This window comes from Piliocolobus tephrosceles, chromosome 11 (assembly GCF_002776525.5).
Source record: "Piliocolobus tephrosceles isolate RC106 chromosome 11, ASM277652v3, whole genome shotgun sequence".
In the NCBI taxonomy this organism is placed as follows: Eukaryota; Metazoa; Chordata; class Mammalia; order Primates; family Cercopithecidae; genus Piliocolobus; species Piliocolobus tephrosceles.
In genome coordinates this window covers 26,995,208-27,022,323 of record NC_045444.1, presented here as the reverse complement: position 1 = coordinate 27,022,323, position 27,116 = coordinate 26,995,208, and the positions used below count along the sequence as shown (strand labels likewise).

The 27,116-nt window shown below is 34.7% G+C and overlaps 1 protein-coding gene across 1 annotated transcript in view; it reads left to right on the top strand.

Annotated features, from left to right (window-relative positions):
• LRP1B (LDL receptor related protein 1B) overlaps positions 1 to 27,116 on the top strand; it is a 1,636,277-nt gene that overhangs the window by 439,836 nt on the left and 1,169,325 nt on the right. The gene's annotated exons all lie outside the window — the stretch shown is intronic.

Here is a 27,116-nt window from a genome sequence, read left to right as displayed (position 1 = left end):
TTTAAATCTCCGGTTACATATTACTTCTCCATTTAGTTCCTCGTTTTTCATTCACTCATTTGTTTAACTGATATTTATTCAACACTGACTATAAGTAAGGCACAGTAGAAAATATTAGGCTATGAAGACCAAGACAGTTACTAAAATCATAGAATTTATAGCACAAATTCACTCTGCTAAAATTGCTGTAAGCCCTTTCCTCTGCATTGCATACTGACTATCCAAGTTAAGATAATATCATCTTAAACATTCATTTCTGCAAAAGCCTAAGGATTTACTCCCTCCCCTCAACCATCCTTCATTCATTGAAATATTCTTACTCATTGTTCAAGTATCAAATAAGTGCCATTTCCTTAAGGATTTTCTCCTTCTGACCACAGAGAAGTAAGTGTGAAGGATATGATTTGCTCTATTCTGCTCACATGTGATGTCATATTTCTTTTGTCAATAGTGGGAGAATTTACATAATACAAAATTATTTTAAACTGATCTATTCAGTGGCAATTAGTGTATCAGCAATGTTGTACAACCATGACCTCTGTGTAGTTCCAAAACATTTGAGCACATCGTGCACTTGTTCTTCATTCTCCCCTTACTCCAGCCCCTAAAAGCTACCAGTCTGCCTTCTCTCTCTATGAATGTACCGATTCTGAATATTTCATATAAATGGGCTAATACAATATGTGACCTTTGTGTCTGGCTTCTTTCACTTAGCATAATGTTTTTGAAATTTGTCCATGTTGTAGAATGTGTCAGTACTTCATTCCTATTTATGTTTGAATAATATTCCATTGTTTGTATAGACTACAGTTTATGATTCACCCACTGATGAATATCAAGACTTTTTTAACCTTTTGGATAATGCCAACAATGCTGCTATAAACATATCTGCAATTGTATTTGTTTGAGTACTTGTTTTAAACTATTTTAGATATGTATGTAGGAGTGGAATTACTGGTTCATTTGATAATTCTATGTCTATGTTTTTGAGGGACTGCCAACCGTTTTTCACTCCAGGTGAAGCGTTTTAGTCTCCCACCGCAGTGTACAAGGTTTCCAATTACTCTACATTCTCATCAACACTTTTGTTTCTTTATTAAAAACATTAATATAGCCTTTGGAGGAGGAGTGGCTTCCCACCTTATTATAGTTTTGATTTGCATTTTTCTTATGATTAATGATGTGGAGTATCTTTAACACTTTTGTTTCTTTATTAAAAACATTAATATAGCCTTTGGAGGAGTGGCTTCCCATCTTATTATAGTTTTGATTTGCATTTTTCTTATAATTAATGATGTTGAGCATCTTTTCCTGTGCTCATTGGTGATTTGTTTATCTACTTTTTATTTATTTATTTAGAGATGGAGTTTCGCTCTTGTTCCCCAGGCTGCAGTGCCATGGCATGATCTCAGCTCACTACAACCTCCACCTCCCGGGTTCAAGCGATTCTCTCGCCTCAGCCTCCTGAGTAGCTGGGATTACAGGCACATGCCATCACGCCAAGCCAATTTTCATATTTTTAGTAGATACGGGGCTTCACCATGTTGGCCAGGCTGGTCTCAAACTCCTGACCTCAGGTGATCCACCTGCCTTGGCCTCCCAAAGTACTGGGATTATAGGCATGAGCCACCTAGCCGAGGCTGTGTTCATCTACTTTAAGGAAATGTCTATCAGTGTTGTTTGCCCACTTTTTAATTGCGATGTTTGCCTTTCTGTTGAGTTGTAAGAGTGTTATATATAACATTCATTCATGATTTTAAAAAGAGTTTTGATTTTAGTTCTCCCTATATTTAACTCTTTGGTTCACTTTGAGTTAATTTTTGCATATGGTGTGAAGTAGGAGTCTAACTTCATTCTTTTGCATGTGGATATCTGGTTATCCTAGCACCATTTGCTGAGGAGACTATTTATCTCCCATTGACTGGTCTCAGCACCCTTTGTCAAAAATCAAGTGCCCCTAGATATATATTTTTTATAGTCTCAATTCTATTCCATTAATCTAGATGTATGCCATTATGTCTATAACACATTGTTTTGATTACTGTAGCTTTATTGTAAATGTTGAAATCAGGACATGAGTCCTCCAATTTTGTTCTTATGTTAGGTTATTTTGGCTACTCAGAGACCCTTGTAATTCCATAAGAATTTGAGGATTATGTTTTCTATTTCTGCAAAAAAGCACTTTGGAATTTTAATAGGCTAGCACTGAATCTAGAGTAAGTAGTAGTGGCATCTTAATATCAAGTTTCAAATCCATGAACATGGATATCTTTCCATTTACTTGGGTCTTAAATTTTAGCAATGTTTTGTAATTTTCAGTATACAAGTCTTTCATTTCCTTGGCTAAATTTATTCCTAGTTATTTTCTTTTGGATGATGTTATAAATCCATTCTTTTCAATTATTTTTGTTTATTGCTAGTGTGAGGAACATAATCAATTTTTGTGTGTCAATCATGTGCCCGGCAAATTTGCTGAATTTTTTTTTTTTTTTTTTTTGAAACGGAGTCTCACTCTGTCACCCAGGCTGGAGTGCAGCGGCCGGATCTCAGCTCACTGCAAGTTCTGCCTCCCGGGTTTACGCCATTCTCCTGCCTCAGCCTCCCGAGTAGCTGGGACTACAGGCGCCCGCCAACTCGCCCGGCTACTTTTTTGTATTTTTTAGTAGAAACGGGGTTTCACCGTGTTAGCCAGGATGGTCTCCATCTCCTGACCTCGTGATCCGCCCGTCTCGGCCTCCCAAAGTGCTGGGATTACAGGCTTAAGCCACCGCACCCGGCCAATTTGCTGAATTTTTAAACAGCTCTAGTAATTTTTTGTGAATTCTTTGAGATTTTGCTACATATTGGGTCATATCATCTGATAATAGAGTTATGCTTCTTTCTTTCCAAATTGGAGGCCTTTTATTTCTTATTATTGCTGAATTGCTCTAACTAGACCTTTCAGTACAACGTTTAGTAGAAGTGTTAAAAGTGAGCATTGTTGTTTTATCCTGATCTTAGACTGAAAGCTTTCAAACTTCCACCATTGAGTTAGTTATGTTAGCCATGGGTTTTAAAAAAGTCCTTTATTCTATTGAAGTAGTTTCTGTCTAATCTTAGTTTCTCAGTATTATTTAATTAAGTAATTAATTTATTTTTGAGACAGAAGTCTCTTTCTGTCACCCAGACTGGAGTGCAGTGGCATGATCTTGGCTCACTGCAACCTCTGCCTCATGGGTTCAAGCGATTCTCTTGCCTCAGCCTCCCAAGTAGCTGGGATTACAGGCACCCACCACCATGCCCAGCTAATATTTGTATTTTTAGTAGAGATGCGGTTTCGTCATGTTGGCCAGGGTAGTCTCAAACTCCTGACCTCAGGTGATCCGCCCACCTCAACCTCCCAAAGTGCTGGGATTACAGGAGTGAGCCACTGCGCCTGGGGATTGAGTGTTGTTTTAATGGAAGAGTGATTTTGACAAATTCTTTTCCTCAATTAGTTGAAATGATCATGTGTTTCTTCCCTTCATTTTATCAGTAATATATAAATAAAACATATTTCATTGATTTTCTTACATTGAACCAATCATGCATTTATATAATAAATCCCACATGGTCATTGCATATAATCTTTTTAATATGTTGTTGGATTTAGTTTGTTAAGGTGTTTTGTTTTTGTTTTTTGTTTGTTTGATTGTTTTTGGTCTCTATCCATAAGGAATATTGGTATGCAGTTTTCTTTTCCTGTAGTTTCTTTCCTTTGGTGTTAGGAAATGCATATCTCATTGAATGAGTTAGATAATGTTCCTTCCTCTTTTATATTTCAGAAGAATCTAAGAAGTTTGGATGTTAATTCTTTAAATATTTGATAGAATTCATCAGTGAAGCCCTTTGTTCTTGACCTTTTCAATATTGGCAGTTTTTTTTATTATTGATTCGATCTTTTTACTTCTTATACATCTGTTAAGATTTTAAAAATATATTATGGAGTCAGCTTCGGTATTTTGTGTACCTAGGAATTTGTTCATTTTATCTAAACGATCTAATTTGTTCACGTGCAATTGTTAGTATCATTTTCTTATAATACTCTTATTTCTAAAAGTTTGGAAGTGATGTCTATACTTTGATTTTAGTTATTTGTATTTTCTCTCTTTTTTTCCCTTATACTAGCTAAAGGGTTGCCAATTATTTGTCTTTTAAAGACCAAAGTTTTGATTTCATTGGTTTGCCTTATTTTCTTATTTGTTTTGTCATTTATCTTTGTTCTAATATTTATAATTTCTTTTCTTCTGCTAGCTTTGGGTTTAGTTTGCACTTTTTTTCATAGTTCCTGAAATTGTAAATATAGGGTATTTATTTGAGTTTCTTCTCTATTTCTAAATGTAGTTGTTTATGACTACAACTTTCCTTATGAACACTGCTTTATTTGCATGCCATAATTTAGTATGTGTGCTTTTGTTTTCATTTGTTCTCAGGTATTTTCTAATTTCCCTTGTGATTTCTTCATTGACTCATTGGTTGTTAAAGTCTTTTTAAGTTTCTACATATTTGTCAGCTTTCTAGTTTATCTTTTATTAATTTCTAACTTTATTCCATTGTGGTTCAAGAAGATATTCTGTAAAATATCAGTTGTTTAGAGTTTATGAAAATTTCCTTTTTAGCATTACATACTGTCTATGCTGGAGAATGTTCCTTGTGCACTTGAAAAGAATATGTATTCTGTGGATGTTGGTGGAATATTCTATGCATTTATTCAATTTATAGTGTTTATCCAGTCCCTGATTTTCTTATTGATCTCCTGTTAGATGTACTCATTATTATTGAAAGTAGTATGTTGAAGTCTCCAACTATTATTGTAGAACTATCTTTTTCTCAAATCTGTGCGTGTTTGCTTCATATTTATTGGGCCTCTGTTACTGAGCACATATATTTTTATAATTGTTATATGTGCTTAGATGAATTTACCTCTTTTTAAGTATATCATATCTTTGTCTCTCTGGTAATAGTTTTTTTTTTTTAAATAAGTCTAATTCACTTGATACTAATATAACTATCTCAGGTCTTTCTTTTGGTTACTATTTGCATGGAATATCTTTTGCCATCATTTCACTTTCAAGCTATGTGTGTCTTTGCATATAAAGTGACTCTTTAATGGACAGTATATAGTTGGATCATGCTTTTTTAAAAAACACATTCTGCCGATCTTTGTGTTTTGATTGGAGAGTTTAATCTATTTCATTTAAAGTAATTTTTGATGAGTAAGAAATTACTTCTGCCACTTTATAACTTGTTTTCTGTATGTATTACAGGTTGAATATTTCATATCCAAAATACTTGAAACCATAAGTGTTTTGGATTTTGGAATTTTTGGGTGGATTTTATAGTATTTGCATATGTATAATGAGATATCTTGGAAGCGGACCCAAGTCTAAATATAAAATTTTTGTTTCATATACACCTTACACACATAACCTGAAAGTATTTTTATACAATATTTTTCATAATTTTGTGCATGAAACAAAGGTTGTATACAATGAGCCATCAGAAAACAAAGCTGTCACTATCTTAGCCACCCATGTGGATAATCTGTGGTTGTTTTAATCACCATGATTCGTGACTCTGAATTTGTATGCTACTGATAAGCAATCATTTTATTACACTTATTCACACATAATTAAGTTAAAAAAGACATGCCATTAATACATTGAAAAAATAATGTATTTAGAGTAACTAAGCAGCATCGTAGTATCACCAGTATGACCTGCATTGACTGTTACACAGCAGCAACAGCAAACTGTGACAGGTTTTCGCTCTCCACCTACAATGCTGTGTTTTGATTAAAAGGTTTCTGTGTGCTGTATTCTTTTTTAGATGAAAAGAATAATCAGAAGCAGTTGAGGGAATAGGAAGTGAGTCCTCTAGGAATGAGGAGGCATTCTACTGAATGGTTTTAAAAAAAATTCTTCTAGAGTCATCTGCCTCATTAACAATGATTTTATCTTAGAAACCACCTTTTGGTTTTACAACTGACATGATTTTTTGTTCTGTCATGAATGCGTGCTGCTCTAGTTGTGCAGTAAACCCATTACGCATTTTCATCCCGTTGTCTATAGGCACTTTTTCTGCAGTATAAACAACGTGATTTTCATTGCCACTACTGCAAGTTAAGTGTACCTTATCCAGAATGATTAGGACCAGAGAGAGAGAATTTTCCACTTGTGGCATCATATCCATGCCCAAAACTTGTGGATTGTTGATCATTGCAGATTTTAGATTTTTAGGTCAAGAATATTCAAACTGTGTATATTTTATCTCATTTTTGTCTTCAGTTACTGTTTTCTTTTGTACTTAATATTTTGTAGTGTACTCTTTATTCTCTTTTCATTTGTATTGTGTACATTTTCAGATATCTTATTAGTGGTTAACATTGGGCTTACAATGAACATCTTTAATTTTTATTTTATTTTTTATTTTTTGAGATAAGAGTCTTGCACTGTCACCCAGGCTGGAGTGCAGTGGTGCCATCTCGGCTCACTGCAAGCTCCGCCTCCCAGGTTCACACCATTTTCCTGCCTCAGCCTCCTGAGTTCCTGGGATTATAGGCACCCACCACCACGCTTGGCTAATTTTTTGTATTTTTAGTAGAGATAGGGTTTCGCCATGGTAGCCAGGATGGTCTTGATCTCCTGACCTCGTGATCTGCCTGCCTCAGCCTCCCAAAGTGCTGGGATTACAGGCATGAGCCACTGCTCCCGTCCTTAACATCTTTAACTTTTATATGAAACTAACTTGCATTACTACAATTTAGCTTTGATGACATACAAAAATTCAGCTCCTAAATAGCTGTTTCTTTTATGCTATTTAAAAAATTATATCTCAATATATTGTATACCTATTAATACAGATTTCTAATTTTTTACATATATTTGTCTTTCCAATAATGCAGAAGAATTAAAAGAAGACTCATAAACTAAAAATGCAATAATACTAGATTTTAAATTTAGCTATATAGTTACCTTTATTTTAGCAGAGTTATTTATTTCTCAATATGGCTCCAAGTTCGTTTCTAGTATCTTTTCATTTCAGCCTGAAGTACTCTTTTTAACATTTTTTTCCTGTTTTCACATTTTAATGCCTTTGAAATTGCAATGTGTTTTCCACGTCAGCCTCTCAGCTTTGGCATGTAACTAGAGTAGAATTTGACCTTTTGCCTTTTAAGAAATAAAAAATGTATATATTTAAGGTATATAGTATGATGACATTGTAAAAGGATTACTATGTCAAACTAACTAACACAGCCACGGTTATGTTACCTTTTTTGTGTGAGTGTGGTGAGAACACTTACGATCTACTCCCAGCATATTTTAAGTATAGAGTGTCATTAATTGTAATCACTATACTGTAAAATTGATGTCTAGAATTTACTTATCCTATATAACTGAAACTTGTTGTACCATTTGACCAACATCTCTCCATTTCCTGAATCCTCCACCCCTTAACTACTGTTGTATTCTCTGCTTCTATGAGTGTGACTATTTTATATTCCACATATGAATAAGATTATGCAACATTTTCTCTGTGTGTGGGCTTATTTTACTTAACGTAATGTCCTCTAGGTTCATCCATGTTATTGCAAACGGAAGGGTTTCCTGCCCTTTAAAGCCTGAATACCATTTTATTGCATATATAGAGATGGTTCTCAAGTTTTGACTTACAGTTTTTTGACTTTGTTATGGGTATACTGAGGCATTAAATGCATTTTTGACTTATAATATTTTCGACTTACAATAGGTTCTTCAGGACATAATTCCATCATAAGTTGAGAAGCATCTGTATACCATACATTTTTTATCTGTTCAATCATTGATGGAAAATTATATTATTTTCATAACTTGATCATTGTGAATAGGTTACAATAAACATGAGAGTGTTGATATCTCTTTGATGCACTTATTTTTTTCCTTTGGATATATACATAGAAGTGGGATTGCTGTATTATATGGTAGTTTTATTTTTAATTTTTTGAGGAGCCTCCATACTGTTTTCCATTATAGTTGTGCCAGTTTACATTCTCAACAACAGTATATGAGGGTTTACTTTTCTCTGCTAACACATGTCATTTTTTGACTTTTTGATAACCTTCACAGCAGGTGTGAGGTGATGTGTCATTGTGATCATTGTGGTTTTGATTCACATTTCTGTGATGATAAATGATGTTGTGCACATTTTCATATACTTACCATCTATTTGTATGTCTTCTTTGGAAAATGTATATCCATGTTCTTTGCCTATTGTAAAATCAGATTATTTGTTTTCTTGCTATTTTTTATAAGTTACTACTGTATTTTGGATATTGATCCTCTATTGGAAGCAAGGTTCGCAAATATTTTTTTCTCATTCTTTAAGTTGCCTCTTCACTCTGTTGACTTTTTCCTTTGCTAGGCAAAATTCTTTCTAGTTTGAGGTAGTCCCACTTGTTTACTTTTTCTTTTTTTTGCTTGTACTGTGGATGCCCTATCAAAAAATTACCACTGAGACCAATGTCAAAGAACATTCTCCGTGTGCTTATCCAAACAACCACCTGGCAACCCAGGAATAAATTTAACGTGGTTATGGTAAATTGTCTTTTTAATGTGTTAGTGTATTTGTTTTGCTAGTATTTTGTTGAAGACCTTTCCATCTATGTTCCCAACTGCAAAAAGAGAGGTTAGAGCTGATCCTGGGATCCTCTCAGGACCTGCTGTGAGATGAAGGCCAGCAAATCTATCCTGTTGGTTTTGACAAGCCATGTCTCTCAACAGGCCTCTGCACTGACACAATATGTCCCTGACTGCAGTAAGAGAGACTAGAGTTGAGACTGGGACCCTTTGGAATCTGCTGTTGAACGAAAGCTAGTGAGCCTGTCCTGTTGGCTCAAAAAAGATGTATCTTCCAGTAAGTCTCTGCACAGGCAGTTCCCTGACTGTAGCAGGAGAAGCTGAAGCTGAGACTAAGGCCTTTCATTATCTGCTGTGGCACAGAGGCTGGCAACTCCATCACAGAGTCTTAGACTACTGGGCTATGAATTCTGGGCAAGTTTCCCTCTGGTACCTAATGTGAATAGTTCTAAACTGGGACCTCAGTTGAGGGGGGGCTGGAGTCACTCCACATGGCAACTTTCAGGTTCACTGCTGAGAAATGATGTCATTGAGCAGATGAGCTGCTATGCCAAGACACTAGTGTGAGAAAATCTTCCTGGACCTTTTGGCAGATGGTTCAGCTTGCAGGCTCAAGAAAAAACTTAGGCAGTAGCCAAGCCCCTCAGGGAATGGGCCATTTCTGGGCTTGAAGTTGGGAGTGTGATTAGTATGTTTACTAACTGTGTGTCAGTCTACACTCTTAAAATGACCTTCCTAGATCCTGGGCTCCACCAAGTTTCCACAGTCTTGTACCTAAATTCCGAGGATCCCACAAAGAGACTTTAGTCTGTTGATGGGTGCAGAATTCTTGTTTTGGAAGGATATGAGCAGCTTACCTATTCAGCCATCTTGCTGATGTCTAAGCTCCCTTTCCTTTAGAAGGACAGATTTCCTAGGCTGGCAGGTTTTTTTTTTATCCCCCCCAGCACTCTGAGTGTATTATCCTACTCCCTTCAGGCCCAGAAGCTTTCTGCTGAAAAATCTCTTGACTGTCTTTATTAAGCTTCTCTTGTATGTAAATCACTCGTCACTTATTGCTTTCTATTTTTAACTTGTGACAATTTGATGTATCTCAGTATGGGTCCTTTTGTATTTGAATTATTTGGTACCCTTTAGGATTCCTGGATCTGAATGTCCATTTTGTTCCCCAAGTTTGGGAAACTTTTAACCATTAGTTTTCAAGTAAGCCTTCTGTCCCTTTCTCTTTTCTCCTTATGGAATTTCCATAATGCCCCTGCCTCCCTCTGCCCCGCATCTTGTAAGTCCTTTACGCTATCTTCACTCTTTTTCATTCTGTTTTTTTTTTTTTCTCTCTTTTGACTGGATGGATGATTTCTGATGACCTATCTTTATGTTAACTGATCCTTTCTCGTGCTTGATCTAGTCTGTCCTTGAACCACTTACAGTTTTTAATTCAGTGATTTCATTCTTCAGTTTTGTGATTTCTGTTGGGTACTTTTTAACATTTTCCATGGCTTTATTGAAATTTTCTTTGTTCCTGCATTGCTTTCTTGAACTCAGTGAGCATTTTTATGAGCATTATTTTTTTATTATCTCTAGGACAAATCATATGTCTTCATTTCATCAGGGTCAGCTTCTGGAGATTTATCTTTTTTCTTTTACAGGAAACATATTTATCTGTTTCTTCATTTTTCTTGACTCTCTGTTAGTTTCTACAGATTATATTTTAAAAATCACCTCACCCAGTCTTCACATATTGGTTTAGTCAAGACAGGAACCTCATCAAACAGCCTGGCCAGAGATGCTAGATGCCTCTCACCTTTGAGCTTATCCTAACCACCATCCACATTCTTATTTATCCTGTAGAGACTAAAGTATGACAAGTCCCATTAACGCCTCAAGACAAGTGAAACAGAAACCAGTCCATTGACTAACAGCCAGAAAACTTGAGGTGCTACATGTGTGGTCCAGCTCCTTCTCTCCTCGGGAAAAAGCTGGGACCTAGATTTTATCACTCACTTCCTCTGCACTGAGCTGAGGAGAGAAGCTGTGGGAGATACATGCATGTGTGTTTAGAATGCTCTTGCAATCATCTCTTTGCTCTTTTTACACCTAGGGGACTAATGAATTCCAAGCCCTGTCAGCTCTCAGAACAGCTGTTACAGAAGTCAGTTCCTCAAGTAACAGAAAAGTTGGGGGTAGGAGGCAGATGTGTAATCCAACATCTTAGGAGAAGTTGAAGGCTTGATTTTATCACTGGAGTGAGCTGGGGAGATTTTATCACTAGAGTGAGCAGTGGCAAGTGCCTACATGCTTGTTCATACTATTAGTTGGGTAGCGACTGTCTGGTCCATTAACTCCCAGGCACAAGTGAGTTAGAAGCCAGACTCTTGGACAGCAGCTGGAAAAGTTGCAATATTAGATGCGTAGCCAAACCCCCTTCCAGGGAAGAGCTTAGAGCTTGCTTTTTTTTTTTTTTTTTCCTGGAGCAAACCAAGAGGAAGAGCCCCAGGAGGAGCTCATATGATTGCTCAAAACTGCTGCTTTGTTCTCTGTAGACTCTGGGGGACTACTGAGTGCTGGATCTCAACAGCTCCAAGACAAGCAAGTTAAAAGCTGGACCCTCAAACAGTAAACAGGAAAAATCAGGACTCTATGTTAGTGTAGTTGAATTCTTTTCAGGGAGAAACTGGAAGTTTTCATTTTGTTTTTATTTATGTAGTTTTTTATAAATACTGAGGAGGGGCTTTGCAAAATGCTCACCCACCCATTTTAGTCAGACGTTTAGGCAGCAGCTGAAAAAGCTGAGAATTAGATACTCAGTCTAATCCCTTTCACGGAGAATCTAGGAGCTGGGCTTTATTGGCTGCTCATTCTGTGGTTGGCTAGCGGGAAAATCTGTGGCAGGTGCTCATATGCCTGTTTAACACTCTTTTTATTCTGCGTGGTTCCAGGGAATGGGTAAATGCTGAGTCCTATCAACTCCTAGAGATAGGAGAGTTAGAATCCATTCCTGTAAGTAGCAGCCATAAAAGTTGGGGTGCTAGATGAGTGGTTCAAGCCCTTCATTTTTCAGGGAGAAGCTGGGAGTTCAGAGTTACTTCCCAATTATGTGGGTTTGCTGAGGGTGAGGTTTACGATGAGAGTGTATCTCAGCTTTTTCTGCCTGTTTCAATATGGATATTTTCTCAGTTGCCTGTTGTGCAGGCATCTCTCAACTAGATTCTGAATTCTCTCAGAGGAAATTGATCTACATGTAGCTCTGTATTTGGTGTATTCATGGGTAATGGAAGAGTCTGTAGCTTCATATTCTGACATATTATCTGACATATTATTGGCATCACTCTCTCCCTTTAACATTTCTTCTAGGGCAGATCTACTATTAATGAACTCGTTTCATTAATAAACTTAGCTTTTGTCTGTTTGGGATGTTTTAATTTCTCAATTTTTGTGGGGTAGTTTTGTCACATATAGAATTCTTGGTTGCAGATTTTTAAATTTTAGCATTTTAGTTATCCCACTGTATTCCACTCTTCATGTGTTCTGATGAAAAATCTGCTGTTAATCTCATTGAGATCCTTTATACATGGTGAATTGCTGCTTCTTTGTTGCTTTCAGGATCTCCTCTTTCTTTTTGGCTATTGACAATTTGATTATAATGTGTGTTGGGTGGATCCTTTTGTGTTTGTTCCCTTGAGATTTGTTGGGTTTCTTGAATGTGTATACTTTATCACATTTTAGAAGTTTTCAACTATAATTAATTCAAATATTCTCACTTCCATTTTTTGTCTCCTTTCTTTCTGGGATTTCCATTATATGAGTGATTGTCTACTCAATGGCATCTCACAGGTATCTTAGTGTCGGTTCACTCTTCTTCATATTTGGGCTTTCAGCTCTTCAGACTGAATAATTTCAGTTAACTGGCCTTAAAGTTCATGTATTCTTTCTTCTGCCTGCTGAAATCTGCTATTCAAACCTGCTATTCTTTCTTCTGCTATTCAAATCTGCTATTCAAAAGAATGAGTTCTCTTTGTCAGTCGATGTACTTCTTTTTTAAGAGATGGGGTTTCACAGAGTTGCCCAGGCTAGAGTGTAGTGGCATTATCTTAGCTCACTGCAGCCTCAAACTGCTGGGCTGAAGCAATTATCCTGACTCAGCTTCCTGAGTAGCTGGTACAACAGGCATGAGTTACTATGCCTAGATAACTTATTTTTATTTTTTGTAGAGATGGGTTCTCACTATGTTTCCTATGCTAGTCTTGAACTCCTGGCCTCAAGTGATCATTCCACCTCAGCCTACCACATACTCTTTAATTCTAGAATTTTTTAGGTTCTTTTTTATAATTTCTCTTTATTGATATTTTCTAGTTTTCCTATAGCTTTACTCATGGTTGCCTTTAACTCTTTTAGTACATTTAAGAATTTTGCTTTAAAGTCTTTTTCTAAAATGTTCACTATCTATGTTTCTTTAGGTAGTTTCTATTAATTCCTTCTGTGAATGAGCCATACTCTCTTGTTTCTTCACAGGCTTCAAAATATTTTTTTTTGAAATGTGGATATATTGAATATTATAATATGGTAACTCTGGAAATCACATGATTTCCTTTCTTCAAGTTTTTCTTTTGTTGCTTGCTATGAATTGTAGCTGTTTGTTATAGTGCAGCTTCAGATTGGTTAGAAATTTCAGAGTAAAAACCAAAAGAAGGAATGATCAGTGACATTATGTTCATTATTAGCTAAACAAAGGAGGAAAAAGAAAAAAAAAAAAAAAAAAAGCAAGAAAGCCAGAGTTTATTAAAAGCACAGATTATCCTTATATCTTAAAAACATTTTTCATTTGATTCTGTCTTTATATAGAAGGCATTTAGTGATAGCATTGACAATGTTCTCCTCAAAACTCCTATGAAGACATTTTTTTAAATGCCCCTCTTACAAGCCAGTTGGCAATACTAAAATGCAGTTCACTATAAAGATACTTACAAGGGCTGTGGTATTTTGTGAAATTAATTTAAAAGAAATGTAATATATTTTTCTATATACAATAATTAAAGATATTATTAGACCTCACATAAAATGTTTGTAGTGGATAATGAGTTAGCAAATCTTCAAAACTCAAACTATGATTTGAAATTCAATTGTGCATTTTTCTACATGTTGTATATCCAACACTGAATTTTTGAACTAGTTAAGAAGATATGTTTCTAGGTAATTTGAGATCTGAGGATAACTAAAAAGTTGGGGAGGAAATTACACTTTTCAAATCTTTGTTTGGAAAAATAAATTAGAACTTGTCTTTAAACTACTGTTCAACATGACAATCCATGAGTGAAAAGAAAGTAGGCATATTCAAAGTAAAAATGAAGGATTTGTTTACGTTTAAAAAAAGCACAATTCATTGGAAGTTACTATATATTTTTGCAGGTGTTGGTCAAAAAGACTTGTTTATTTCATGTTTGTAAAATATACACACATTCTATAATTTCTTTAGAAAATAAGATATTTTTTGGATTAATATATTTCAAAAATATATTCCATTGGGAAACAAATTTGGAACGAAAGATGAAAAAGATATAGAATGTAAACTCCATGAAAACAGATACATTACTTTTCCCATGCATTGCTCATATCTCCAAAATATTTTGCATTTAGATTTATAGATATATGTTGAAAGAAAGACCGATAGAAACATCTACCTTCCTTTTTTGAGAGTTCGCAACTTAGTGTGAGCCTGGGACAAAATAACATAATATGTGAAATACTTCTTTAGAATATCTAATGTAATGTTGAGGTACTTTATTTTTCATTTTTATGCCTTACATTGAGATTACATATCAGAATTTAAGAATACAAAAAAAATTGATTATCTACTTTGTTTGAAATAGAAAGTAGGAAAGAGCAATTATAAGGTTTTAAATGTTTCTATAGTCCATAGATAATTTTATACAATTTAAAAATACTAATGTGACAATCAACATAAATATAATGTGTTCTTTCTTTTTTTGAAAGTATGTGCAGGTTTTTCTACATTTTACATTATTTGTTTATTTTAGCCACTCATTTTACATTTTCTATGTTAGACTTTAAATATCTAGATATCTAATTATTAAAAAATTTTCTTCCATATTTTAAAACTTTTCTGCATCTAAAAACAGGTTGCAAGAGATCAGATCAAGATGACTTACTAGATACAGGTAGAATGTGGCTCCTCCATGGAGAGGAATGTGCATAGTAAGTAGATGCTCACATTTTGAAGAGATTGTCTAGGAGAGAATAATATGATACACCAGAGAAGTGATGGGAAGCATCAGAAGTAAGGAGAGGATTTGTGGCAGTTTGCCTGGCCAGAGACTGGCTGAGAGTTAGGCGATCCTCCTGGATGTGGGGAAACAGTAAGAGAGAAACTCCCAGAGCTCCATATTTTGTAATGGGCTTTTATGATCTTGGCTATAGGAGACACCCTTGACTCACTGAGGGGCTCAGGTCTGATATATGTAGATACCCAAAGATTGCCCAGAGATGTTGCTGCAAAAAGAGATCCAATATGGAATTACATAGTCATCTGATCCTAGAGCAGCTTGAGCTGAGTACTATTGTGAAAGCCTAGATACCAGGGATATACAGCCATGGTGGCTGCTGCTACACTGCTCCAAGGAGGGAGAGAGGAGACATGGCACTCCTCTGCAAACTTGGGAAGGTCCCTACTGCCCCACTATACACTGCTTTTGAGACTGAAATGTGAGTGGGCTGCTCTCCCTACAGCTTCTTGCCCACACTGTTTGCCTGGGAAGGAAGGCGCCATTTTGAGAGTTTAATGCTGGGTTGAGTTTGGGCTGAAGGGGCTGCCGTCACTGACCAGCCAAGGTAGGACAGGGAAACTATACTCTTACACATATCTAGGGTAGTGCTCACTGCCTCACAGTAGGCTGCTGTGAGACTGAGACATGAGTGGAAAGCACCCCCCACAGCTTCTTGCCTATGTTGTTTGCCTGGAAGGGGCCTTATCTGGTTCCAGGACCAAAGTGCAATATTGGGAATTTAATGCTAGGTTGTTCCCTTCCCTCAGACTAAGTTTGAAATGACACAGTTGCAGCTCCCACTCAGCTGTGAGAGGGACAGGGAGACCAAGCTCTCTTCCGCACACTTAGGACAATACCAGCAGCCCTACCACAGGCAGCTGTGGGACTGGGGAGTAGCCCGCCCAAGGCATCACAGATACCATCAACACCAACATGGAGTACTTGGGTCCCAGTGGATTGCTCCACCACTGCTACTGCCGTCACCCACAACACACTAGCTGCTCAGGGGCTTGAGAATTCACCCGTGCACCCAGTCTACCACTCCCACTACTAACTTCCAAACACACCATCTAGTGACCCAAGAATTAGACCTCTAGGACCCACTAACACTGAAAACAGTGTAAGCTGCTCTGAGGTTTAAAAACAGGCACACTCAGCCCAATGCTGCCACCATTGGAACCTTAAGACTACCTCATTTGACATCCAAGTCCCCAGAAAAACTTGACCACTACCTCAAGTAATAAATATACCCTAAGCCACTGAGAAAATCATAGATACTGCTGACCTATGTGTACTGCTAAAGAAGCCACACAAAGATTATACTGCCACTGGCACCCAGAATCAAAGCCAACAGATCCTACTTAACCAACAACATACATACATCTTCAGGAAAAAAAAAACATTCTCTCCTACAAAGCAATATCAAAAAATAGGAACAAATGACTGCTACACCAGACGTGCAGATGCCAACAGAAGGACACAGGAAATGTGTAAAAGCAGGGAAGTATGGCATCACCAAAGGACCACAACAATGGTCCAGCAACTGATTCCAATAAAAAATAATTTATTGAAACACCATATCAAGAAGTCAAAATATTCATCTTTAAAGATGCTCAATGTGATATAAGAAAAATCTGAAAACTAATACAAAGAAATCAGAAAATCAATTCAGGATATGGATGAGAAGTTTACCAAGGAGATAAGAAAGCTTTAAAAATTTGGGGACTAAAATATCATTGAAGGAATTGCAAAATACATTTGAAAGCTTCAATGATGGACTAGATCAAGCAGAAAACAAAATTTCATAACTTGAAGATGGGTCTTTTGAAATAATCTGGTCAGATAAAAATAAGGAAAAAATGATAAAATAGAATGAATGAAGCCTTCAAGACATCAGAAACCACATAAAGTGACTGGTATTACTTTATGTGACACTAGGAATTACTGGTATTCCCTGGGGCAAGAGAGATTAAAAAGTTTAGAAAAGCTATTTAAGGGAATAATCAATAATATCTTCCTACCTCTAGCAAGAGATTTAGACATTCAGTTATAGGAGACCTGGTGACCGCCAGGCAAAGACATTGCAAAAATGACTTCACCAAAGCATATTATAGTCAGAATGTCAAAAGTTAAAGTGAAAGAAGTAATATTAAAATTAGCAAGAGAAAACTATCTAATCACTTATACAAGAAATCCCATTAGACTAACAGTAAACTTTTCAGGAGAAACCTTACAGGTGATTAGACAATGGGGTGGTATATTGAAAGTGCTGAAAGAAAAATACTAAAGGAAATACAGTGTTTTTCTGTATATTTCTCTAAAAACATATCCTACATGAAGCTGCAAAAATGAAGAAGAAATAAAGTATTTCTCATACAAGTAAATACTGACCAGAATTTGTAACCACTAGACTGAACCTACAGGAAATGTTTAAAAGGGTCTTAAACGTAGAAATGAAAGGTCAAAATTCACCATCACAAAAACATGTGAAAATATAAAACTCACAGGTTTTATAAAACAATCTCACAAAAGAGGAAGGAAAATTAATCAAATGGAAACATGACAGAATCTCATCAAACCATAAAGACCAAAATAAAACAGAGAGAAAAAGAAGGAAACAAAGAAGTGATAAAATACCTTGAAAACAATAATATGACAGTAACAAAGCCTCATATATCAATATTAACCTTGTGTCTCCATGGTTTAATGCTTTGCTTGAAAGATACCCATAAAGACACATATAGACTGGACATAAAGAAAAAGATCTTCCACACAAATGGAAACCAAAAGCAAACAGGAGTAGCAATAGTTATGTCAGCTAAAACAGACTTTTAAAATCAAACACAGTTAAAAAAAAAAAAAAAGATGATTATGTAATCATTAAGGGCTCAGTTCGTCAAAAGGATACAACAACTCTAAATATATACACACCCAGATTCACAAAACAAATAATACTAGACTTCAAAAAAGAGATAGATAGCAATACAATAATAGTTGGGGACTCCAACACCCTTCTCATAGCACTAGACAGATCATTGAGATAGAAATTTAACATAAACACTGGATTTAAATTGAACTTTAGATCGAATGGATTTAACAAACATTTACAGAACAGTCTCTGCATCAACTATAGAGTATTTGTTGTTTTCATTAGCGCGTGGAACATTCTCCAAAATAGACAAGAGTTTAGGCCACAATTTTTTAAAAAAAATTCTAAAAATTGAAATCATATCAAGTATCTTCTCAGACCACAGTGGAATAAAGCTAGATGCCATTACTAAGTGAAAACTTAGAAACTACACAAATACATGGAAATTAAACAGCATGCTCTTGAATAACTGGATCAACTAAGAAATTAAGACAGAAATTTAAAAAAAATTTGGAACAAATGAAAATGAAAACACAACATACTACAACCTGGTGCTAAGTTTATAGCATTAAATGCATACTTCAATAAAGTAGAAAAATCACAAAGTAGCAAGCTAATATTGCACCTCAATTAACTAGAAAAACAAGAACAAACCAAACCCAAAGTTAGCTAAGGAAAATAAGTGACAAACGTCAGAGAAGAATTAAAGAGAGATGCCCCCAAAATACAAAGGATCAACAAAACAAGAAGGTAGTACTTTGAAAAGATAAGCAAAAATAATAAACCACTAGCTAGACTAACCAAAATGAGAGAAGACGTAAATAAAGAGCAAAGAAAAGGAGACATTACAACCGATACCATAGAAATTAAAAATATCATGAAAGACTACTATGAACATCTATATGCTTACAAACTAGAAAACATAGAAGAGATAAATTCCTGGAAAACTGCAGTCTCCTGAGATTGAACCAAGAAGAACCCCTGAACAGATCAATAATGAGTAGTGGGATTGAATAAATAATAAAAAAGTATCCTCCCCTTAACCCCTAAGAAACGCCAGGACCAGACGGATGCACAGTCAAATTCTACCAAACATACAAAAATAGACTAATACCAGTAATCCTGAAACCATTCCAAAAAATCAAGGAGGAATTCTCCCTAACTCATTTTATGAAGCAAGTATCACCCTGATGTGAAAGCCAAAAAATGATGTAACAAAATAAGAAAATCATAGACTGATATCTCTGGTGAACATAGGCACAAAAGTCCTCAACAAAGTACTAGTAACTTGAATCCAATAACACAATAAAAGGATAATGTACCATGCTCAGGTGGGATATATCTTAGAAATGCATGGATGATTCAATGTATATAAATCCATAAATTTGATACATCATGAGCAGAAACATGTTGATCTGTTCAAAATCATATGAAAAAAACATCTCAATAGATGCAGAAAACACATGTGATAAAATTCAGTATCCTTTCATAATAAAAATCTTCAAACTAGGCTTAGAAGAAACATAACTCAATAAAAAGGCCATATATGACAAACCCACAGCCAACATCATACTAAGTGGGGAAAAGGTGAAAGCATTCCCTCTCAGAATTGAAACATGACCAGAATGCCCACTTTTATCATTCTTGTGCAAGTTTGTACTTGAAGTTCTCACCAGAGCAGTCGGGTGAGAAAAAATAAAAATAAAAATATCAAAATTGGAGAAGGGAAAGTCAAATTATCTCTGTTCACTTATGGTGTGATCTTATATCTAGAAGAACCTAAAGACTCAACCAAAAAAAATCTTAGATTTGACAAGTGAATACAGTAAGATTTGAGGATACAAAAATCAATGTATAGAAATCAGAAACAGTTCTGTACACTAATAATGATCTAGCCAAGGATCAAATCAAGAAGGCAATCTCATTTACAATATTAAAAATAATACCTTGTAATATATGTGTAACCAAGGATATAAAAGATCTCTACAAAGACAACCACAAAACACTGATGAAAGAAAGAATAAATGACATGAAGAAGTGGAATAACATCCCATGGTCATGGATTGGAAGAATTAATACTGTTAAAATAACCATATTGCTCAAAGCAATCTACAAGTTCAATATAATCTTTATGAAAATACCAATGTCATTTTCCACAGATTTAGAAAAAATAATTCTAAAATACATTTGGAACTAATAAGAAGCCCAAATAGTCAAACAACCTTAAACAAAATGAACAAAGCTAGAAGCATCACATTATCTGACTTCAAATGATACTAAAATTCCATAGTAACTGAAAGAACATGTTACTGGTATAAAAATAGACACACATATCAATCAAATAGAATAGAGAACTCAGTGCAGATCAATGGAATAGAATAGAGAACTCAGTTCTGGCCAACACGAACATGGTGAAAACCTATCTCTACTAAAAATAGAAAAATTACTGGGAGTGATAGTATGCGCCTGTAATCCCAGCTACTCAGGAGGCTGAGGTAGGAGAATCTCTTGAACCCAGAAGGCACAGTTTGCAGTGAGCCGAGATAACAGCACTACATTCCAGCCTGGGCCATGAGAGAGCGAAACTCCATCAGCAAAGGAAAGGAAAGAAGAGGAGAGGGGAGGGGAGGGAAGGGGTCGGGAGGGGAGGGGAGGTCAGGTCACATAATCAAAGGCAACTGTTTTTTGCTAAACTTGGCAATACTATATACTGAGGAAAGGACACAATTTTCAATAAATGGTGCTGGGACAAATGGACTGCTGTGTGCAGAAGAATGAAACTGGATCCATATATTTCATCATATGTAAAAATCAATTCAAGATGGATTAAAGACTTGAATGTGAGACCTGAAACCATAAGCATACTAGAAAAAAACCTGGGGAATACTCTTCTAGACACTGGTCTAGGCAAAGAATTCATGAATAAGACTTCAAAAGCACAGGAAACAAAAACAAAAAATAGACAAATGGGATTTAAGCAAAAAAGATTCTGCACAGCAAAAGAAATAATCAACAGAGTGAAACAACAACTTACAGAATGAGAGAAAATATTTGCAAAGTATACATTCAACAGGGGACTCATATCCAGGATTTACAAAAACACAAACAACTCAACAAAAGCAACCCAAAATATCCCATTAAAACATAGGCTGACATGAATAAACATTTCTCAAAGAAGACAAACAAATAGCCAGCAAGTCTTTGAAAAAACATTGAACATCATTAATCATCAGGGAAATGTGAACTAAAACCACAATGAGATATCATCCTATACCAATCAGAATTAGTATTATTAAAAAGACAAAAAATTAAACAGATGTTGGAAGACATGCAGAAAAAAGGGACATCTTACATACTGTTGGTGGGAATGTAAATTAGTATGACCTCTATGCAAAACAGTTTGGAGATTTCTCAAATAAATAGAACTACCAGAGGCGCAGCAGTCCCACTACTGATTATCTATCCAAAGGAAAATAAATAATTAAATTAATAATAAAAAAGATACCTGCACTCATATGTTTATTGCAGCACCATTCACAATAGCAAAAATAGGGAATCAAGCTCAATGTCTATCAATGGAAGATTGGACAAAGAAAATGTGGCATATGTACATAATGGAATACTCTTCAGCCATAAAAAATGAAAGAAATCATGTCTTTTGCAGCAACATGAATGGAACTGAAGGACATTGTCTTAAGTGAAATAACTCAAATACAGCAAGTCAAATACTGCATATTCTTTTTTAAGTGGGAGCTAAATAATGTGTGTACATGGAAGCAGGGTATGGAATGATGGACAATGGTGACTTGGAGGGGTAAATCAATGTGAGCTTGCTCGGTGCGTACAATGTGCATTGTTTCACTGAATGCCCTGACTTCACCACGGTGCAATATATCAATATAGAAAAATTGCACTTGTATCCCATGAATATATACAAATATTTTGAAAATAAAAATAAAAACAGATTGCAGATTGCTTATACTCTGTCTTGGAGTTGTGAAAACTGATCATGATGATAATAATGGTAATGGAAATCTAATATTTAGTAAATTGAATGAAAACAAAGCATGAATCTTGTATGATTCGTGGGAGGGCTTAAAAACTGAGACAAAATTAAATGTAACTCTGACATTGGCTTCTACATTGATATTTTTTGTGCCCTTGAATTCATTGTTTCTCAAACTGACAAAATGAATTCTCAACTTCGTGAAGACAATATAAATCTTGAATTTCAGTCATACTCTTAAAAATTATTTCACCTATGTTACCTATCTCTTGATGTAAATGTTTGAAAATTAGGTGGTAGGTTTTCAGAGCAAATTTTCTCACTATTTTGATTAGAAAACTTTAAGGAAATGAATTTAATATAAAATTAAAACCATTTTAAGTAAGATCTTAAATATATTTTAAATAACCTTTGTTCCTATTTAAATTTTTTTTAATTGATTTTATTTTGGTAAGTTGTGGGGCTTGGTCTTGATGTTTATTTTAGTTTATGTTTCCTAAATGATACTACTTGATATTATTAGATTCTGCAAGGGTAAATTGGCAACATAATTCTATTTACATTATCAAGCACTTTGTGTCAATCTTCTTTAAGATCAGCATAATGTTTCCCTATATTACTTGAAGAAAAATAATTTCATTTCCAGCAGATTAATATGAATTAACTATAGCTGAAATATGTAATTTTGTAAGCTTTAGAGAAAAAAAAAACTTTCCTCTAAGTAGCAATATTATTAATACCATGCACCTGTGTGCTAAATAATTAAATGTATCTCAGTCAAACTTATTGTCAGTAAGATTCACCTATTCTTACATAATAGCTTTCTAAATTGATATCTATGGTTTTATAGTTTAAAGCTTGTAGGTCTAAATTAAATTTTTATAAGAAATCACAACTGTGATAGAGCATTATCATTTCAGTAACTAACAGCCTGGGTATCATTCCCAAGCATAAAATCAGCAAAACAAATTAGAATAAAAGCCACATGTGAGGTATCCATTATGCATTGACATTTAGAATCTCTTCCTTATTTGTATTCAGAATACTGTATTATACAATACAATATTTATCTGTGATATTTTCTATCCTGATGTGATGGATGTGTAGTATGAAAGCCAAGGAACTTCTCCATCAACAACGAACTTTTCCCCTCTTTAGTATAAAATATTTGATAAATGTTTACCCTCTTTATGCATCCTCCTCTTCTGCAGTTCAGTTTTCAGTGCTTTGCAGTCTTGTTTTTTTTCTCCTTGCAAATATTATACTACACTTCCAGGAAAGCCTCATCTCCAAAACCACATATAAATTCCCACATCTCAGACATTCACAAATTATTCCCAGATATGCACGCTATAAACAGGAGACCTTGATAAGTAGCTTGAGACATTCCACAATTCATACTTTGATTAACTGACTTCTCCACTTAATTTTATATTACATTAAATATCCTAAAGTAATCATCTTAATCTTACATTTTACCAGTTACAAAAACCTGAATTTTAAAAAATTTGAAGTGCTAATAATTTAGTAGCAAATTGAAAAATCTAAAAATAGATTAAAAAATCAATATTTAATGGCATGGTGAGGTATACACTTTTAGATCAGCTGTATTGTAGTGAAGCTTTTATACATGTGTTGGCACAAAATTTTTCTAGGGTTGTTACTAAAATTTTGTTATTTTGTTTTATGATGCTCTGTTTTGACAAGAGTTCTTTTACTTTGCTAAATATGGTCTTGCATTTTCTAATCATTTCATATTTATATTTAATGAACCTTGTAAATAGGCATTGATGGTTAAAGAATTCATTTCAGGTTGGGTGCGGTGGCTCACGCCTGTAATCCTAGCACTTTGGGAGGCCAAGGCAGGTGGATCACGAGGTCAGGAGATCAAGACCATCCTGGCTAATACAGTGAAACCCCATATCTACTGAAAATATAAAAAATTAGCTGGGCATGGTGGCAGATGCCTGTAGTCCTAGCTATTCAGGAGGCTGAGGCAGGAGAATGGCGTGAACCTGGGAGGCGGAGCTTGCAGTGAGCCACAAGACTCCCTCCCAAAAAAAAAAAAAAAAAAAAAAAAAGCATTTCAAATGTCTAAACCAAAATAGATTTCAAAAATTATAACGCTTTGTTATCCATTTAAAGTAGGAAATCTGACTATTTCAAGTGTGGCTTCTTATTACGGGAATTTTCTGTGTCTAATATAAATTCTTATTTTTAATGTATATACAAATTATTGTATTTAAAGTATACAATGGAGAGAAGACATAATGAAAAAAATATATAACCAGGCACATACTGTTTATTCTTATGTTTGCTACTAACAAGCTGTGTAATTTTGTGAAGCTCACTTAATGTTAACTATAAATAAGGAAGTTGTACTATATGAAATTTAAAGTCTTCCTCAGTAGTAGCCTTCTGTTATATATTTTATCAAAGGCTAAGAGAAGCAGCAATAGTTTTTAGCTCTGTTGCCCACTACATTTAGTAGCTGGACGTTTTATGAAGGTTCAGGCAAGTCCATAATCACTTATCAACAAAAAAAAGCCAACCATCTCTACTGTCACCTTTAGAACTCATCAGTTCTGTCCTTCCCTTGTCATCTTCAAGATGCAGTACTTTTGAGAGAGTTAAAAGGTGAATCAACTGAATGTGTGTTGTAATGGGATATCAAAGGTCGAGTCTAACTAAATTTTTGACAGAGATTGAGAAGACCGACCCAGTGTTGACCCAGCATTTTCACCTGGTGAACTAGTATCCATTCCTTCAGCCATAGTGAGGATTCACTGTTTTCTACATTGATGGTCAACAAAAAAAATTAAGACATTTGAGAAAAAAGTAAAGCTTTTGTTCTTCATCTTGAATCTCCTTTACTTAAGAATGGCCAAATTTGTCATGATTTTCTGAAAGAAACTCTAATATGGAAGATTTTGAGATAAAAGGCTAAAAACTGAGGATGGGTTAAATAAGAGAGTTTTTACCTTTTTGGTTAATGAAATATTGAATGAAAATGCAAATTGGAAATGCAATATCTGAAATTAATGGCTAGTTCCCAATTAGGTAATATCATTTTGAGATAGACTGAACATTCAAACTATTTTGAGGAATACAAAAAACAATAGATTTATTTAATTCTTTAAATTGAAGGGAACTCCAGAAGAAATTGGTTAACATTTATACATGAAAGCTTAGCTATTGCGTTTAGTTTAATGACATAACTAAAGATTTCAGATCACAGGCATGAGTTGTGTTTTTGTGTAAATTATGTACCTCCCACCAGTTGTCCAAAAGGGAAGATCCAGATGTTGATAAACACAAGTAACCTCTTGCACTTTTAATATTGAAAGATTATTTCCGTATGTTTGTCTTGGAAAACTAAGGACCATCAAAATGACCAAATAATATGTAATTTTGAGATACATCTGTAGGATAGATTTGTTGCAGCCGTGTGAAAAACACAAGGAAATAAGATTAGAAAAATAAGAATCAGTTGTTTTATATTCATCAACTTAAAATGATTATTTAAACTTGTTAAAATTAATAAGAGGGCTAAGTAGTATATATTTTTTAAATTAGAACATGTTTTTTCTTTATTGGTTTATAGTACATGGGTTTACCTATTCAGCTATAAAGGGGAAATGTAAGCATGTTTTCTTAAAGATTGATCGTGTGCTGTTTTCTTTCAGTGAATGAAAGTGTTTGACAAAAAAATAAAATGCCTTTCTAAGCTAACCTTTAGAATATATTCTTAGAACATGTTTCATTCTTTATGGAACCCTAACATTCCAAGTAGCAAAATCCAGCAATAAAAACAAATGCAAGCATGCTTTCTTTCTTTAAGATTCATGATAAAGCCGGATGCAGTGGCTCAAGCACTTTGGGAGGCCGAAGTGGGAAGATCACTTGAGACTTGGAATACAAGATGAGCCTGGGAAGCATAGAGATACCCCAGCTCTACAAACAAACAAACAGAAAAGATGCATCATAATTTTTTTTTTTCTTTCAGCGAATAGAAGAGTTTCACAGAGAAACACCTTTGTAAGCAAACTGAAAACCTATTAGAACATGTTTCTTTCTCCATTGGTTCATATTACATGGGTTTACACATGCAGCTATTAAAAGCAACTATAAGCATGCTTTCTAAAAGATTCATCATAAGCTGTTTTCGCTCAGTGAATGAAAGTGTTTGGTGAATAAACAACTTTCTAAGCTGAGCTTTAGAATATTTTATTAGAACATATTTCTTTCTCTAGTGAGCCCTATTAGTCCAAGTAACTACAAATTTTTAAGTACTAGAGATTGTGTGCATTTTTATTTTTATACTCAGAAGCATACACATAATTACAAAGCTTGGTTATTTTATTTGAAGTTAGAACATATAATAAGATGACTTAAACTCTTAAAAAATTCCAGATTCAAATTTCGCGTTTTCACATTCTGTGCTATAAGTTAGGAGCGCAAAAATGCTAAGATAAATTGTGCTATCTGGAAATATCAAAATAGATATTACTATATTTTATTTTGAAGTACTTTGGGGTGTAGAATTTATAAAGTAAAACATCTACTTTTCAGATGCCAGATTGAAAGATGTATGTGTATAAATCAATGTTATGTACCTTCTATGTGTTGCTTAGATAAGTGGAAGAAGCTGACTTGTCACTTCTTGGATTCCGATTCATTACCCCAGTTCCTTTATATTAATTGACAAATAATAATAGTATACATTTATGGGGTACAATGAGATGCTTTCATAAGTGTGTGTATATATATGTGTGTGTGTGTGTATGATTTAATCATTCCACTGTGTGTGCATGATCTGATCATTCCACTGCGTGTGTGTATGATTTAATTATTCCGCTGTGTGTATAATTTAATCATTCTTGTGTGTGTGTGTGTGTGTGTGTGTGTGTGTGTGTGTGTGTGTGTGTTTCCTGCAGGTTATATATCTTCATTCTGTTATTTCCTTTGCTATGCCTTGCCCAGTTCTTTACAAAAGTGAATAGAGAAATGCTCTTCCAATTACACTGATATTTTTCTAGGATGTTTTCAAATATAATTGATCGAGGTATGAAATCTTCACAGGAATGCTGATTATAACATACAGAAGAGTACTTGCCCTTGACTTTGTATCAAGATAAGGGCTGAATGCTGGATGAGATAGAAGTATGATATGGAGGAGAAAATCAAACCAAATCCATAAAACCCTAGAAATTTGATTCTATTTTCTTGGAGCTTATTATAATTTGAAAATAATTTATGCTGAACTTATCTTTGTTTAGAAAGTATTTATAGCATAAATATACATTTTAACACATTAGAATTGGGGAAAT